This window comes from Camelus dromedarius, chromosome 26, assembly GCF_036321535.1.
Source record: "Camelus dromedarius isolate mCamDro1 chromosome 26, mCamDro1.pat, whole genome shotgun sequence".
Taxonomy (NCBI): Eukaryota; Metazoa; Chordata; class Mammalia; order Artiodactyla; family Camelidae; genus Camelus; species Camelus dromedarius.
This window is the reverse complement of record NC_087461.1, coordinates 23,933,638-23,952,258: the sequence shown is the minus strand read 5'-3', so window position 1 is coordinate 23,952,258 and position 18,621 is coordinate 23,933,638. Positions and strand designations below refer to the sequence as shown.

At 34.9% G+C, this 18,621-nt stretch overlaps 1 non-coding gene across 1 annotated transcript; it reads left to right on the top strand.

Moving 5' to 3' along the window:
- The first annotated feature begins 416 nt into the window (after positions 1–416).
- On the top strand, positions 417–523 carry LOC116150607 (U6 spliceosomal RNA). Its single transcript, XR_004134339.1, has one exon. It is a non-coding gene; the product is annotated as a U6 spliceosomal RNA (small nuclear RNA).
- Positions 524–18,621: the final 18,098 nt, after the last annotated feature.

Below are 18,621 nucleotides of genomic sequence, written 5' to 3'. Positions count from 1 at the left end.
AACCTACTGTGGTAACTATTTCATATTGTACGTAAGTTGAATCATTAACTTGTACACCTTAAACTTATACAGTGCTATATGTCATATCTCAATAAAACAGGACCAATTTTCTTAAAATACACCTCAAGAATTTGAGTACACACAGCATGATTTCCTTTATATAAAGTTAATCCAAAAAAAGCAGAACTAATACATTTTAGCAGAAATAAGAAGAGAAGTTGTCACAGCAGCAGGGAAGGGGAATTAACTGAAAGAAGTACAAATAGACTTTCTGGGATGATGGACATTTTTGATATCTTTATTTGGTTTTGGGTTACATACATAAAAATATCAAAATTAATTTACCTGTGTTCTTACAATTTTGCATTGTTACTGTGTATAAATTATTCCTACATAAAATTAAAATAAAATGTTAAGTGCTCACTTTGGCAGCACATACGTTAAAATTGGAACGATACAAAGAAGATTAGCATGGCCCCTGCGCAAGGATGACATGCAAATTTGTGAAGCATTCCATATATTTTGGAATTTGACACAACATTGTAAAATGACTATAACTCAATAAAAAATGTTTAAAAAATGAAATGAAATGAAATAAAATAAAATTTTTAAGAATGAGCTTAGTTTCATGAGTAGTCACAATACATTTGAAAGGAATAGAGGCACTAACTGAAAAATAGGAACATTCGCTAAATGCATAAAACCACATTTAAAACAAACCACTAAGATACTGAGCCATATGCTGTTTAAAAGAGGCACATTTGAAACAAAATGACAAAGGAAATTTGGAAGGAAAGAGATAAGAATTCTATTCTCAGCAATATTTTGGAATACTAACTTAATTTCCTTTGCTGCAGAATCATGTAGAAATTATGACCAACTATAAATATTTCTTGTTTTTTAAAAATTTTCTTTTATTCTTTCCTTAAACAGAGGGAATAGCAAATGAAATGTCAGAGGAACAAGTAAGGGTCAGATCTAATAAAAATGCTATAATTTGGATTAAGTGTTACAGGCAGGCAAGATTTTGAGCAGGGTTGTGAACTGATCTGTTTTACATTTTTAAAAGAAAACTTTAGATGCTTTATGGACACTTGAGGGACAAAAGCAAAAGCAGATAGACCATTAGGGTGTCATTGTTCTACCCAAGTGAAAGCACTAGGGTTTTAGCAGTCAAAATGGTAAAAAGAGAATAAATTCAGGTTATACTTTGAAGGTTAAGCCCATAGAACTGGTTGATAGATTGTGCAACTCCAGTCTTTTCCCCTAAGAAGGATGTCAAGATTTTTGTCCTGAACATAAGTTTGAGATGTTTCTTGGCTAGCTGCGCGATTTGAAATTCAGAAAAGTGGTATGGTATGTGTGTATATATATATATATAGAGAGAGAGAGAGAGAGAGAGAGAGAGAGAGAGATGCACATAGATGGCATTTAAAGAAAAGACATAGAATAAGATTACTGAAAAATTGAGTGTTGACAAAGAAAAAATTGAAATATAGGACAGATTCAAAAACCTTTTCATAGAATGAGAAGGAACAAGCAAATGTGTGCAGCCAAGAGGGACCAATAATATAGAAGAAAAATAAGGAAAGTATTATTTAGTTTTTGACACATTCTGACATTTTCCTACCTCTTTAGGTGTGTGTCACTGACTTCTTGTTTTTAGTCATAGGATGCTTCACCATCCCTCTTTTTAATTTAATTTACTTATTTTATAATTTACCCACTCCTTTGTAAATATTCACTTCATTCAACTCTGTTTCACCCTTTTTTGAGTATGATATCTTGATCCTGCTAGGAACTTCACTGATCAAGCCTCTTCTCATAATTTGTATTTTTAAAGAAAATTTTCATTATTATATTTTTTCAAAATTTTAAAATAAAAATGGTAGTATCATTTCCCATCATGTACTAAATCTTTATTGTATCTGAAACTATGTCCCTAATTTTATTTTTAATAGTATTTATTGTATCTTGTATCTGTCTTTATCTTGATTCTTTCTGATTAATTGAACATCCTTTATTATAATGTAGTAATCTGCTTTCTAATTGTGCCATGTACTTTAAACTCTATTTGATGACATATCAATATGGCTAACCCAATGTTCTTATTCAACAATAATAAAATTTTCCATTTCCTCTCTAAAATGGATTCCTTTATTTTAGGTGTATTTCTTGTACAGTACTAATGCAAGTTTCTTCTTATTCTTCTTAGATCCTTGAGTTATTAAAAAGAAAGCTCAAAAGGTCTTGTTTTGTTAATTTCTATTTTAATTGAAGCTTTGCCAAAATGGCAATCAGTATGATTTTTAAGAATTATTGAGATTATTTTCTCCCTTCTTGCATTATCCCTTTTGAACTCTGGTATGTTTGTGATTTTAGTCCTTATCCTAATGAAATTAAACACATCACTCAAATCTAAACCTTTTATAACCAAACATTGTGTTACATTCAAAGGAACAGTCAGCTGTTAGTCAATAATTGGTTTCCATTTCCTTTTCGTAGTATTCTCGGTCTCTATTCATAGTCTCGTTTCTTTCTTTCAGTGCTTTTATCACCCCCTTTTTGAAGTCATGAACCAGTAGACTGCTGAGGTCTAGCTCATTGTTTGTTCTTTCAGGGGACTTCTCTTATTCTTTTAATTGGGAGTGATTCCTCTGATTCTTCATTTTACTTGCATTACTCTGGCTCTGTGGATTTTGGAGTATCAGTTATCTACTGTGGTCTTGCAGGGCTGTTTTACTTTTTATTTGTTTTTATTTAAAGTGGGAACGTTCCTGTGTAGACTGTGTGCATCTAATAGTTCTGTTGTGAGGGCTGTTCTTAGTATGGATGGTTGCCACATCTTTCTTCCCTGTGTGTAGGCTGTTATCCTTTTGATTGGGGGTGTGGCCAGTGCTGTGGTGATCAGAGCCTGCCCTGATTATTGTTGTTGAGTGGGGCCTCCATTTTGTTCTGTGGTTGTCACAGCCTTGACAGGGGCCAGGTCTGCTCCCCTGTTGCTGGAATAGAGGCTTCTAGACCCATTTCTGAGCAGTGGTGTGTGGTAGGCAGGGTTGGAGTGCTTCAGCTGGGAAGAAGGGTCACTGAGTGTCCCTCTGCAGGAGATGTCCCCTAGGAAGTGTTCTCTGTAGTGCTGTCTGTCACTTGTTATTGGGCTTAGAAAGTGCTCTTTGTTGACGCTGCCTTTGTTCCCGCCTTGGCTGGGGTAACGTCAGCCACCCGCTCTGGTGTCCCCCAGGTTCTGGGCCCCCAGAACCACCAGCACAGATGCACCAAGGTCAGGCGCTAGGACCCGCTATAGCAAGTGTACAGTCACACACCTGAATCTGTGGTGCACCACAGGGTCAGCACAGACCCCAGCCTCACCTCCACGCACAGTGCGGTACCCCGGCCTGTTGTAAATACCCATACTCACCCCTGTTGTGTGCCAGAACACCGCTCACTACCTGTTCATCCCAGAGGCATGGGCCCCCAAAGGGTCAAGAGAGAGCAAATCCACCCTCTCTGCCTGGGACTGTAAACGAAGCTCAGTCCTGCCTGTGAAGTTGCAGGGCCCTTGGGTATGGAGTCAGCTTTTAGCCCCACCTCCATGCAACAACAGTGGCTATGACCAAGCCCAACCCCTCTTCTCATGAAAACACATGAACAATGGAGCCAAGCCGAGACAGTGGCTGTGGTGCAGCTCTGTGCCCCTCCGCCACCACAGACACCAGCAGAGGTGCTTTTTCATGGGGGTCCTGGGCTATTCTGTTCCACACACAGCCCCAGCCAGAGCGCACACAACCTTCCAGTTCCCCTGAGGCTGCCCCTGAGCAGTGGGCCCCAGCCCTCTCCCCAGGCTCCTCACCCATCTCCAGCAGCCAGTCCCACCTCGTCTCTGCAGGCTCATGTCTAGGGCTGGGGATCACAGGGACCCTCTGTGACAGTTTCTCTTAGTTCTGTCTGCCAAGCGGCTGCCACTTTCCCCTCTGAGCCTCAGAAGCTCCGCTTCAGTCCGTGCTGACCTCCTGGCTGGAGAGCGAGCATCCCAGTGTGAGGGCGGCTTTCTTCCTTTGCTGCTCTCTCCCTGCAGGACTCGTCCGGCACCAATTTTCTCTTTTTTCTTTTTTTTCTCTCACTGGATTTTGTGAGAATATTCCTGTATTTCAAAGCAAGAGGAGCTCTACTAGAGTTCAGCAGGTGTTCTGTGCAATTCAATGCGTTTGTAGATGTAATTTTGGTATATGTGTGGGAGAGGGAGAGCTATGAGTCTCTTTACTCTGCCATCTTGGCGCCTCCCCCGATCTCTGACTTTGAAACTGATTTTGCTACTGCGTCTTTTCCTACCTGTCAAGTCCCTACTCTAATTAGTTTCAGCTATAGGTCCTGGTAGATTACCTTAGCCCTGGTTATCTACACCCTGTGTGGATAAAGTGTGCCTGGAAACAACATGCCACATGCACACAACAGAATGACGTAAAATATGAATCAGCCTGGGGACAATAAGAACTATGCTGTTGGATATTTGGGGTGGCCAGTCACACTGATGTGATCACAGATATCAACACCAAGGCTTGTCCTTCTCCTTCTAGCTTTACTACTGCCGGGAATACCTCTTCTAGTTAAGCTGGTTTCTGTCAGGCCTCTTGTGACTCACAGATGCCTTCTGAGTCCCTGGAACAACTTTTACTTCAAATCAGATTAAATCTACTATTATTAACTAATTCCCTAAGACAAATAGACAGATGGGGTGTCACTAATCATGTCTTATTTTAAAACTGCCCTAAAATAGTTGGACTGAATACAACAACTAGGATGCTTATGAGTGATGTAATTAAATTAAACACTCTAATCCAAATCCAATACCAAGAGAGTCTACATGATTACAGGACTAAAATATTGACCCTTACCAACCCGTGGGATAACAATAAATGCAATCTCTGCCAACAATATTCACTCTTACAGCCATTATCCTCTTTTCCCACTAAATATAATGATCTCTTTCCACATCCAGTAAATTTATTGAGGCAGAAATAAATTGCACCAACCAAGTAGCCAAGGGCACATTACCATGAACCTCCTCCCTGGCCACTAATCAACATATGCAAGAAAGCCCATGTATATAACAATATTACCTGGGCCAAGGCGTGTCTAAAAAATCAGGGGGTACAACCACTTGGGAATTCTTCCCCAATCTAACCTTCTTATAATACCAACTGTAAATTTTATATAACAGCAAGAGGAAGCAGGCTCTACTGCAATTGCAAATGTTGGCTGTCCACAGTAAATGATCATAGTTTTGTGGTATTACAGTAAAGACAATTCTTACAAAAACAAACAAACAAACAAACAAACAAACAAACAAAACCATGCTTCATCCCACAGAGAAGTATGACTCTTCTCTATCTTGAGAGTTTCCCTATCTAAGTTGACAACTACTTTCTGTAAACTATTATAAAATTTGTTAGGCTTACCAAAACCACTGTTCGTAAGGAATTCTGAAATGTTTGTGGGAGATTGGTTCATTTTGGGGGATTCATTTGCTGAATCCTCAAAAAAGAATCTCATCTCACATTTGCAAAGATAGATGGAAAAACACTCAAATATCTCCCCCCAAAGTTAATCCGAGACTAGTAAAGCTATACAAGTGACTGCCATAGAAAAGTGTCATCTGGAGTAGAGACGACAGAATAGGTGGCCCAGCAGTGACATCCGGCGTTATTGTAAAACATAGCTGCAGAAATGGGTCAAATGTGCTACATAACCGCTGTATATTTTTGCAATAACTTGGCCCATTTGGGAGTGTCCCTTGTTCATTATTTAATTTGGTACATGGCTAAATTAACTTTTTGTCAAACCACCAAGAGGACCTGCAAAACCTATCCTGAACCTATGGATGCACATGAATAGTATCAGTATCTGTGACTTCTATATAGCAGAGATAGGGAAGCCTCTGTTAGTATACCTGCAGCGAGGAAGTAAAGGTGAACTATATTTTATAACTGTATTTCCTTTAATTTAAAAGAAAACATCAAAAATTTTAACACCTTTATTGTGGTGTGGTTCCTGTATAGTAAACTACACGTATTTCAGATGTACAATTTGATGAATTTTGATAATTTTGATACACACCAATGAAACCACCACACACACAATCAAGATAGCTAACATTTTGAGGGGGAGGATATAGCTTAAGTGATAGAGCACATGCTTAGCATGCACGAGGTCCTGGGTTCAATCCCCAGTACCTCCTCTGAAAATAAAGAAATAAACAAACTTAATTACCTCCTCCCCCCTCCAAAAAAAAAAAAAAAAAAAAGAAACTAAATAAATCACTCTTCAAGATAACAAGATAGCTAACATTTCAATCATTCCCCAAGAGGTGCAATTTTCAAATTCCCAATTTATTCCTTTCTACCCCCTTTGCCACCTGGTAATCATAGGTTTGTTTTCTATGTCTGTGAGCTTGTTTCTGTTTAGTAGATAAGTTCATTTGTGTCCCCCCCCTTTTTTTTAAAGATTCTACAAATAAGTGATATCATATGGCATTTTTCTTTCTCTTTCTGGTTTACCTTACTTAGAATGATGATCTCCAGGTCCATCCACATTGGGGCAAATGGCATTATTTTATTCTTTTTTATGGCAGAGTAGTATTCCATTGTATACATATATGACAGCTTCTTTATCCAGTCACCTGTCAATGGACAACTGGGTTGTTTCCATGTCTTTGCTATTGTAAATAGTGCTGCTATGAATATTGAGGTGCATGTGCCTTTTTTAATTATATTAGAAAATATAAAATTTTATTTCTAATCACTCTAATAATAGCAAGAGACTAAGAATAAACTTAGTTTATCTTTATTGCATCACAAAAAAATTTAGTTTTATCCAAATTTTATATATATGTGTAAATTCATGATAAATATATATATGTATATATGTGAATAACTTATAGAAGTAATTGAATTTCACATTATAATTCTGTATCATATGGATTGAGAATGAATACTGACTTTGAAATCAAAAGACTTGCGTTCAAATTCTGTATCCATAGCCAACTTTGAATCTCAGTTCAATAATTTATAAAATGAACAAAATGCCAAGCTCATCACGGTTCCTATAGACTCATAGTTTGAGTAAAGCATGCGATACTGACTGACCAGTGCCTGGAACAAAGTGAACATTAATTTTATTTCTGTGGACTAATTTACTTGGTTGAAATTACTGGAGTCTTATTTCACAACAATGACTGCCTTTGTATCACACCACCCCCTTTTCTCAGCATAGTTTGACTTTAAATGTCTGATCTTCATTAACACAGTCTATACATTGATATTATCTTACTTTTTAAATAATCACTAGTAGGGTACCGTCATGGCTGATATATTACTTGTTCTAGTTCTTATTTTGTATTGTTAAGCATTAACCTAGCAATATGTGTTGTCTGACCAAAGTTTGATACCTCAATTTAGAACTAGTATGAATTTACATGTGTGAAAGGACATCAGTAATTTTCTCACATTTACCTAATCTTCCCTGATGGATTCAGGCCATGCTTTTCATTTATTCCAGATGTGATAACCAGACTGTCAGCTATGTTTCTGCTTTTCCTTTAATCTTTCCCCGGAGGCAATAATAAAAGATTAATAATTGACAGTGGTATGTAGGCTAAGGGTGATGCTTATTTAAAACATGGGCAGCAAGCCTACATTTTTTGAATGAACAATTTATAACAGACCAGGAAATTGGATTATTTTGTATCTATTATATAAATGACAAAAATATCCAGTATCCTTAAAATGTTTAGCCAAACTTAATTAAAAATATAAAAATTAAAAACTATTCAGGACTGGTAATACAGATAATATTGCAAAATAAGTGAAAAATAAGTAATAGAATATTCAAAAAATTAAAATTCTTTAATACTCAATAACATAATAAAACTCAAAAGCATTTCATACTACTAGAAATATTTATTTTTCTTTATAATTTATGTTTTACTAGATGGAATAAGATGAATTGTAGTAACATTCTTTATTAATGAGGTCCCACTTCATTACCAGAAAAAAGACCCAAAAGTAAATTATTGTTACAAACTCAATAGAGAGCATATTGACGATAAAAATACTCAAATACCTAAGTGATGTTAGATAATTTAGGTTCTATTTAAAAATCTTGTTAGAATAAATTTTTCATTAGAATTATAGTAGTCAATAACTCTTAAAAATGATTTCTTAAGTGTCTCAGTAAATTGTCTTTTCTCTACTTTCTACCCCATTTCTTTATCAATATAATAGGTTTCTTTTTCAAATGTTGGTTAGCTTGATTTATACTTTTAGAATATGTACAACATATGATAGATGGGCTTCCATTTATATTCTTATATTCTTGTTCCAGATCTTATAAACATTAGGAAAAGAGCCTGGTCTTAAGTTAATAGGCAGAAGCTTCAAGAAGATGAATTTTGGCTTAACATGAGATTTTCAAACACTTGACATCATGCAAAGATGAAACAGATTGCACAGGGAAGCATTGGAGCACTCTCACTGAAGGGTTTGTAGACAGAATAGATGACAATAAGACAGCAACATTATACACGGATTCCTATCACTTTAAGGCATTTGGGTAGAAGCAACAGTAAGATGTTGCTAAAATTCTAAAATCCAGTCAACCTTTAACGCCAATGCTATTCATTTTGACATTTACCCATAGCCATGTAGTAGTCACTCACTTCATGTACTTATGTCTTATATATTTAACCAAATTCTAGGTCCCTAGAGGGTTGTGACCATAGCTCCAATACTCCTGTGTTACACTCAGTACCTTGACAAGGCTGATCACATACATTGTTGGTAATGCAGTGCACATTGAAAGGAGCTGGAATATGGATGACAAAAATAAAACAGTCGTGGTATTTTCAAATTTTGCTACTCAAAATATATTATTTTTGAAGCTAAAAATATTCAGATAAATATGATAAGACAATTATAGACAAAATACATGAAAAAGGTTAAAATTTTCAGAGTATTTTAGAAAAGAAAAATACGCATGCTCTTCAACAAAGAGAGAAAGAAATGGCTCCAAAAGAAATCACTATAAATGTTGTACAGAAAGACGGCAAAGAAAGCTACGCTGAAGAGCCTAAAAGAAATGCATACTTATTTTATCGTTCATGATAGAAACTGAAGGTCATTTTTTCAAGTGGGAGATAAATTTTCTTTGGGACGGGGAATTGAAATGGTCAAAGTTTTATGTTCACACTGCAGCAGGTAGTTTGGAAATTAGAACACAATGGTACATAAAGTTTCAACAAAAGATTCATGATATAGAATTCTAAAAGTAAGTAGGAAAACAGAAAAGCCAGAGTCATGGATTTTGATAGTGGAAAGGGAAGAAGAAAATTGAGGGAAGAATGGATGATGGATAGATTATTTCTACTTATGTAAAAACAAAACAAAACAAAACAAAACAAAACAAAAACAAACAAAAACCTAATAGGCACTTTTTCTGTGTTTGAATGTAGCTCTCTCTTCAGTTTGGGCTTATAGATGGCAGGTTTTTGATTGCCTTTTTGTTTGTTTATTTTGTCTCTCTTTTTTTTTAAAGCAAATCTAGTTTTCTAGGCTTGTTGGCTTTGAAGCAACCATGTCACTTGCATATTTGCACAGACAAATAAAAATTCTGAGACTACTCTGAGAATTTTTCTCTACTGCAAAATAATTAGTGAGTAATAAGAGAAAAGCAGTAGAAATGTGTATGTCTTCTACATGACCTGCATCATATGTCTTATTTCAAATCAATTAGGATTATGTTCAGCTGCATTTAACAGAAAACTCAAAATAACAGTAGCTGTAAACATAAGTCTTTCTCTTTCATGTAATAGAAATCTTGAGGTTGGCAGTGTCTGGCTAGTATAGAATTTCCACAATTATTACAAAACTTGCATATCTATATTTTTTTCCCTTCAGCTTCCAGGCATTGCTTTCTACCCTCAAGGCTACTGTATGATCTAAGATAGATGATTTGGGGGCAAGAAGAAGAAAAATGTAAACATCTAGAAGGATATAACTGCCGGCAAAGTTAACTCTCTTTAGATTTCTTCCCAAAGTCCCACAAACAATTTTGCTTACATCACATAGGTTTCCACTGAGTCATACCTGGATTCTTTGACTTAGGAAAAAAAGGGACACTGGGCATTGAAAAGGTAGACAGCATTTTCTACCACAGAAGCTACCAAAATAATGCTTCCTCAGAAGCAGATTTAAAAAATGTTTGGATAGTAATGGGTGATTTGTTGAGGGATAGTTGAAAACTGAGAACAGTGTAGAGTAAAAGGGTGATAAGGATTTTCACATCTGGTCCTATTAAGAAAGGACATACTGAGCAATTTAGTATTAATTATAACTTAAGGTAAAATGAGAATCTCATTGTCCCCAATTTACTTCATTAAATTTTAACAATAAAAATTTGTTAGAAGGAATCTTGTTTCCCAATATACGTCTTCCATTAGACATAGCTCAGGCATTATATTATGTGGTAGAATAAACCAGTTATTTAGTTAACCAGTTAGGAGATATTAGCTAATTGAAACCACCATCACCTATTGATATTAAAAAAAAGTACTGATTAAGAGAATGGACTATTAGATGGTTAAGGACTATATATGGGTGAATAGAAAATACTGTAATATGGAGAGCACTCTGTGGGTACCGAAAGGTCAATAAGATTCTTGGAAGGAAGGCTGGAAAGATACCTGACATTAAATAAACATCTTCTGCTTATATTTATCTTTCAATAACATTATTTGATTTTGTAGCTACCCCTAAGTTAGTGGAGGAAACTGAGACTTAGAAAAATTAATTGCCTTTTTCTAAGTCCTTTATTGCCTAAATAGTGGAGAAAAAACATAAAAATTCCCATAAGAATCCAAAAAGTACATGGCAGAAAACTTTCTGAGCCATAGCCAAAGACCAAAGTAAGACACTGAATGTCAAATCAGATAAAGGAATGGATAACAGAAAGATAGAGGCGAGAACTTCTAATGGATTTATTTATTTATTTATTTTGGTACTGTCATTCAAACCATAGCTCTTCTGTGCAAGGGCAGCCCTCATTATGATAATGGGCATGCCATAATTAATTAATTCAACATAGGCATTGTGCAAGTATAGCCTTTGCAATGCTAACATGCATGCCATCAGTGATTCCTCGACTCAATAATTAATGGAATGTGTTATTTGTCTTACACACTGTGCCAGTCTCTGAATACAAGGATTAATAAAGTGCAATTCCGATCTTCAGTAAACTCATGTTTTGGCAAGGATACGGGTGTACAAAGCATTTTAACAAATGCAGCAAGTTCTAAAATAAGCATGAGGATGGTGATATGCAAGAACAGTTGAGATATCTAACTGTTATTGGGACAACCATTAAAGTAAGTGATAAAGGCTTTTCCTGTGAGGCAATGTCTAAGCCAGTTTTGAAAGGTAGGTGTTTATTCCCAGAAGGAATAAAGTGAGAGAAGTGTATATCAGACAGAGTTGAAAAAGTGACAAATCATGAAAATGAAGGGAAATGTATTGCTTCTAGAACCAAGAATGTTTTACAGTAGTAGAGCGAGGCTACTCGTAGAAGTCAAGGTTAACAAGGTGATTGGAATTAACAAGGTGATGGGATTATGTTCCACACTAAGGAGATTTGATTTTATTTTGTGGTCAACAGGGAATGTGTGAGGCCAAAATGAATGTTATGTGTGACCCTAAAGTGTGACTTGATCAGACTTTGATATTAGAAAGATGATGTTGCCAGTAGTGTTTGACAAGTGGAGATGTTAAGCATGTATGTGTTATGGCAAAAAAAGAAAAATCACAAATTCCTTAGATCTTAGAAAGTTATAATGAATGGTTACCCCTCTCAGAGCTTTATTTGCTGGAGCTGAAATGATCTTTCAAACACAATATCTTAAAACAGGAAATCTTAATTTCCCAGTGAATGACATAGAAAAATATGCTCTTTTCCTAGGAAATTGAACCTACATAGAAAATTTAATTTATTATTATATGATTGGGCTACTAGGTCAGAAATGGATTCCTTTGCCAAGGAATTAGTTGAACACTCTCCCACACCTAAGACATTTGGTGTTTTGTTGCTTGTTTGCTTTGCTATACTTAAGTCTCCAAAACCATTGGTGTACTATGTCAATCACTTTATTTTCTTTGGTCATTCTGTTGGCTTGATTTCAGATTCCATACATATGAACATGAGGAAATCTGAGGAATAGATAAATTGGAAAAGTACAGAGGCTTTTAAAAGAACTAGTTAGTGGGTCAGGATGTGAAGTACACCAAGGGACCATGTGACAAATTTTAAACACACATGTTAAAACACACGTTTGTCTCCAAAAGAATGGATAAAAACAAATTGTTCCCCGCTCCCATCAGAGATTTGCAAGTGCTAACCACTATATATATATATATATAAACTGATTAAAAAAACAAATTTCTTCTGTATAGCACAGGGAACTATATTCAATATCTCATAATAACCTTTAATGAAGAATATGAAAATGAATATATGTTTGTATATGCATGACTGAGACACTGTGCTGTACATCAGAAATTGACACACTGTAACTGACTATACTTCAATTTAAAAAATGAGGCAAAAATTGGTAAAACTAAAAAGAGAGAGAAAAAAAGAAAATAATAAAAGAAACCACCCTTCAGGGAACCCTCCTACACTGTTGGTGGGAATGTTAATTGGTGCAGCCACTATGGAAAACAGTATGGAGGTTCCTTAAAAAACTAAAAATAGAATTACCATATGATCAAGCAGTCCCACTCCTGGGCATATATTTAGAAAAATGAAAACTCTAATTTGAAAAGATACATGCACCCCAATGTTCATAGCAGTACTGTTTACAATAGCCAAGAGCTGGAGCAACCTAAGTGTCCATCAATGGATGACTGGATAAAGAAGATGTGGTGTGTATATATATATATATATATAATATACAATGGAATAATACTCAGTCATAAGAGACAATGAAATAATGCCATTTGCAGCAACAAGGATGGAGCTAGAGATTATACTAAACCAAGTCAGAGAAAGACAAACATTATATGCTATCACTTATATGTGAAATCTAAAAAATAATAGAAATTAATTCACTTACAAAACAGAAATAGACCACAGACAGAAAACAAACTTATGGTTACCAAAAGGGAAAGGTGGGGGAGGATAAATTAGGAGTATGAGATTAATAGATCCACATCACTATATATAAGAGATAACAAAGATTTACTGTATAGCACAAGGAAATATATTCACTATCTTGTAATAACCTATAATAAAAAACTTGAATATACATATATATGTGTGTGTATATATATATATCTGAATCACTTTGCTGTACATCTGAAACTACAATATTGAAAATCAACTACATATCGATAAAAAAAAATAAATCACCCTTCATAGTCTAAGAAGGTAAGTGAGAAGTGGAAACTTGAGATGTCAGAAGACAATATATGGAATATGACAACACAAAACACCAGTCCCCAAACAAAGCAAAATGCAATTAAAAACAGCAGCAACATAAAAATTTGCTATTTTGTAATATATTTAAGTGGTTAACTTTGAAATTTTTTAAAGCCCAGTATTCTGCATACAATAAGATTATATACAATTTTATACAATTTATGTACTACTCTTCCTTGGTCACTAATTGAAGTAAATTCAATGTAAATTGTGTGCCATAAATTAAAATTTTACAGGAAGTGCCTATGACAGGTCTGAGGTGGCTTCCACAGGAAACTTTAATTCCAAGAATATATTTATTTCTAGCAAAATGACAGATAGGGGCCACCACACCGTAAATTTTCCTATATTTAGCAAATATAGGATCGATGCTCTCAAAGCATTGATGGGTAAACAGTGTGACCTTTGAGAAAATGCTAAGGAAGAGTGTTAGATGTGTGTGTGTGTGTGTGTGTTCCCATACTCTAGTAAGTCTTGATAGAAATCAAATGCTGTAGGAGTTTAAGAAACATAATTTCATATTAAAACATGTAAGTTTTAGGTTATGTTTGATAGGAAAATTTACAGTTAAATCTTTTTACCCAAAATAATATTGCTGCAATATTTTTTTCAATGTTGGTATCAATATAACTTTAGATAAATAGAATTCCTGTGTAATTGCTCTTTCCGTTGTTACTATCACTGGAATTCCTAGAAAAAAGAAAATTCTCCCAAAGAGAGTTTTATAAAGTTTTGTTTTATTATTTTTCCTATGCTAATCTATGCTTATATGTTGCATATATTTGTCAAAAGTATATGCTTTTATATTTTCATTTAAAGTCTACAAAATTCACTACTAGGAGAAAACCCAGAAAAAAACACACTAAATAAAAATCTTTGTTAATTTAGAGGTTAGACTACATTTATGACATTAAAATTTTTGTACATTTTCTAAACTACTCTCACTTATAAATAGCAAAGTCAACAACAACAACAAAAAACAAAAACAAAGAAAATGGAATAATTCAAAATCAATTACTGTTAAACAATGGAATGTAGGTTTGTTTATAGTGTCAGGCTGTTTTTTAAACATATTTTAATTTATTTTTATTTTTTAATTGAAGTATAGCTGATGTATCATATTATATAATTTACAGGTGTACAATATAGTGATTCACAATTTGTAAAGGTTATACTCTATTAATGGTTATAAAATATTGCTTATATTCCATGTTGTAAAATATATTCTTGTAGCTTATTTTATACGTAAGTTTGTACCTTTTGATTCCCTACCTCTATATTGCCCCTCCCCCTTCTCTGTCTCTACTGGTAACCACTAGTTTTTTCTCCATAACTTTTGTTTGCTTCTTTTTTGTTATGTTCACTAGTTTGTTGTATTTTTTAGATTCCATGTACAAGTGATATCATACAGTATTTGTCTTTGTCTGCTTATTTCACTTAGCATAATGCCCTCCAAGTCCATCCATGTTGCAAATGGCAATTTTTTTTCAGCTGTTGATTACATAACAAATGCTTGGTACAGCATGATATCCATGAAAGTTTTGTAAAAACTCGTTGTTAGAGGAGACGAGAAATGCAATATGGAGCTTCATATTCTCTAGGCCTAAAAGGTGGAGTGGAATAATGCAGTTTGAAAAAGAAAGTCAGACACCCTAACTTTCTGAGTTCTTCACTTTTTAATAATGGTTTAAAGTAAAAAGAAAATGTGTCTGATCTAATTATTTCTAATTAGGTCAGATCTTAAAAGTGCACAAAAAGATTTGAAGAGACATATTTCTCTTACTGGTCTTTTTTTTTTTAAACTTTTTTTTATTGAGTTATAGTCATTTTACAATGTTGTGTCAAATTCCAGTGTAGAGCACAATTTTTCAGTTACCCATGAATATATGTATGTTTCCTTACTGGTCTTGAAAAAGCAAATAATCATGTTGCAAACTATCTATGAATGGAGTTCTTTGGTAAGGCCCTCCAGAAGCTGAGAGTGATCTCTGGTTGACACACAGCAAGAAAAAGGTGACTTCAGTTGTCTAACCACAGAAACTGAAATCTTCCAACCACAGGCATCTTGAAAGGGGACTTTGAGACTCAGATGGCAACCCTGAACAAAACCTTGACTTCAACCTGCTTGGACTCTTGAGAAAAGAATCCAGCTAACTTATACCAGAATTCCTGAAAATGTGAGATAAAATAAATTGTGTTGTTTCAATCTCCTAAGTTTGTTGTAACTTGTCAGGCAGCAAAAGAAAATTAATAGTGTCACTTTTGAGAATCTGGGATAGTAATTTCAGAGTTGTTTTCTCTATAGAAAGTTTTAAAACTGTCTCTGTCTCTGGGAGTTCTGAAATTACATGAGACACTTTGATAGAGTTTCATTTGACACTAGTTTTGCTGGGTAATTTGGATTCTTTTAAAACATGAAAAAATGCGGTTTGGATCTTAGAGATTTTTCTCCTATCTTTTTTTTCTGTTATAATTTCCTCCTCTCACTTTGGCTCTTTTATTTTTCTGAAACTTCTATTGAGCAATATTTTGATCTCCCAGATTCATCACCGAGTCTTCATATTTTTCACTTATTTTTAGTCCTCAGTTTTATTTACTTTTCAAATCTGCTATTGATTTTATTAATTTTTTCACTTAAAAAAAAAAGCTCATTATTCTCTGGATATTTTGTTTTATTGCGTCCTGTTCTTTCCTATTTTGTGATTGCAATATATTCTCTACCCTTTGATTATATCATTTAGATATTGCTCTGGATTGCATTTGTCCCTTTTTAGTGTTAGTCCTCTTTGCTATTGGAGGATTTCTCAAATATCTGGCAATTGTTGGCTATCCATTCATATTTAAGAATGAAGTACTAAACATTAATGGGAAGCATATGTATATTGGCAGGGGTTTCTAACTTAGAAGTCTCAGTATAGGTTCTTTCCATCTTGTATATGAAGAGTATAAACCTACAGGGTAGGGGTTTCAGAGGTAAAATGATTAAGATGTCAGTATTCAGCATGCACACTTTCGTTAATCATCCTGTTTTTAGGATAGTGCTATAGCTCTATTCTCAGCTTAATGAACTTATTTACAGAGTCAGTTCTTGTTCTTAGCTGGAGTAGGAAAGGAAACGTCTGGCTGTGAAAGATGAGGAAGCTGATCCAGAGGTTCCCTATACAAGTTTTCAGCTAAATCTCCTATTCAGCCAAATCTTGCACTCCCATCTTTAGAAGAATTTAATATTTCTGAGCTATCACACTTTCTGGGTTTGCGAACTTAAAATCAACTTGCTCCTTGTTGGTTTTCTGCATTGCAGGTGAGGGGCTTTAGCTTTCCACTGATATCCTCAGTTAGCTGAGACTTTCAAGATTAAAACTTTTGACAACCACTCATTTGCCATTGTCTACTATCCCATTATTTTTGTCCATAAGTTGCATGCTTTTTCATTTCCCTTCCTATTATTTTAGGGGCTTAGGTAGGTGATGGAGGTACATATGTTCATTCAGTCCACTGTTTAATTTATACAGTGTTAAAACCCTTTCCATTATTGAGTTCTATGATCTGTTGTTCTTTGTTTAATATCCTTCAAAACATCATAAATTTGATTATACTTCAAAAGTTCATTTGGTTTTCTTTTCTTTTCTTTTTCTTACAATATAACTTTTTTATTGATTTATAATCACTTTACAATATTGTGTCAAATTCCAGTGTACAGCACAATTTTTCAGTTATACATGAACATAGATACATTCATTGTCACATTTTTTTCTGTGCACTACCATAAGATCTTGTGTATATTTCCCTGTGTTATACAGTATAATCTTGTTTATCTATTCTACAATTTTGAAATCCTGTCTATCCCTTCCCACCCTCCGCCCTCTTGGCAACCACAAGTTTGTATTCTATGTCTATGGGTCTGTTTCTGTTTTGTATTTATGCTTTGTTTTTTTTTTTTGTTTTTGTTTAGATTCCACATATGAGCGATCTCATATGGTATTTTTCTTTCTCTTTCTGGCTTACTTCACTTAGAATGACATTCTCCAGGGACATCCATGTTGCTGCAAATGGAGTTATGTTGTCAGTTTTTATGGCTGAGTAGTATTCCATTGTATAAATATACCACTTCTTCTTTATCCAGTCATCCATTGATGGACATTTAGGCTGTCTCCATGTCTTGGCTATTGTAAATAGTGCTCCTATGAACATTGGGGTGCAGGTGTCATTTTGAAGTAGGGTTCCTTCTGGATATCTGCCCAGGAGTGGGATTCCTGGGTCATACAGTAAGTCTATTCCTAGTCTTTTGAGGAATCTCCACACTGTTTTCCACAGTGGCTGCACCAAACTGCAACCCACCAGCAGTGTAGGAGGGTTCCCTTTTCTCCACAGCCTCTCCAGCATTTGTCATTTGTGGACTTTTGAATGATGGCCATTCTGACTGGTGTGAGGTGATACCTCATTGTAGTTTTGATTTGCATTTCTCTGATAATTAGTGATATTGAGCATTTTTTCATGTGCCTTTTGATCATTTGTATGTCTTCCTTGGAGAATTGCTTGTTTAGGTCTTCTGCCCATTTTTGGATTGGGTTATTTGGTTGTTTCTTATTAAGTCATATGAGCTGCTTATATATTCTGGAGATCAAGCCTTTGTTGGTTTCATTTGCAAAAATTTTCTCCCATTCCGTAGGTTTTCTTCTTGTTTTATTTCTGGTTTCCTTTGCTGTGCAGAAGCTTGTAAGTTTCATTAGGACCCATTTGTTTATTCTTGCTTTTATTTCTATTGCTTGAGTAGACTGTTCTAGGAGAACATTTTTGAGATGTATGTCAGATAATGTTTTGCCTATATTTTCTTCAAGGAGGTTTATTGTATCTTATCTTATGTTTAAGTCTTTGATCCATTTTGAGTTGATTTTTGTGTATGGTGTAAGGGAGTGTTCTAGCTTCATTGCTTTACATGCTGCTGTCCAGTTTTCCCAACACCATTTGCTGAAGAGGCTGTCTTTATTCCATTGTATATTCTTGCCTCCTTTGTTGAAGATTAGTTGACCAAAAGTTTGTGGGTTCATTTCTGGGCTCTCTATTCTGTTCCATTGGTCTATATGTCTGTTTTTGTACTAA